Source organism: Corvus brachyrhynchos, unplaced genomic scaffold (assembly GCF_000691975.1).
Source record: "Corvus brachyrhynchos isolate BGI_N302 unplaced genomic scaffold, ASM69197v1 scaffold122, whole genome shotgun sequence".
NCBI classification, from domain to species: domain Eukaryota; kingdom Metazoa; phylum Chordata; class Aves; order Passeriformes; family Corvidae; genus Corvus; species Corvus brachyrhynchos.
Genome location: NW_008236778.1, coordinates 1313495 through 1314120, shown reverse-complemented (window position 1 = coordinate 1314120; position 626 = coordinate 1313495).

The window sequence follows — 626 nt, the reverse complement described above, 5'->3', positions numbered from 1 at the left end:
GCGCTGGGACAGGCTGGGCAGGCGGGGCTGTGCCAAGCGCAGGAGGTTTAGCGAGGCCAAGGGCAGATGCTGCAGCTGCATTGGGGCAACCCGAAACACGAAGAGACTGGGGAAGAATGGGTGGAGAGCAGCCCTGAGAAGGATTTGGGGGTGCGGGTGGACAAGAAGCTCAGCATGCCTTGGCGGGGTGCACTGGGGGCCCAGAAAGCCAAACGCTGTCCTCAGTGGGCTCATCCCCAGCAGCGTGGGCAGCATGTGAAGGGGAGGATTCCTACCCTCTGCTCTGAAGAGAGCCCCCTGCAGAGCTGCCTCCAGCTCTGGGGCCCCAGCACAGGAAGGACGAGGAGCTGCTGGAGTGAGTCCAGAGGAGGCCACGGAGATGCTCCGAGGGCTCTGGAGCCCCTGTGCTCTGGAGACAGGCTGGGGGTGTTCACCTGGAGAGGAGACGATTCCAGGGAGACCCTAGAGCCCCTTCCAGTGCTGAAAAGGGGCTCCAAGAGAGCTGGAGAGGGACTTTGGACAAGGGCCTGGAGTGACAGGACAAGGCTTCCCACTGCCAGAGGGCAGAGTTAGATGGGATATTGGGAAGGAATTGGTCCCTGTGAGGGAGGTGAGGCACTGGCCCA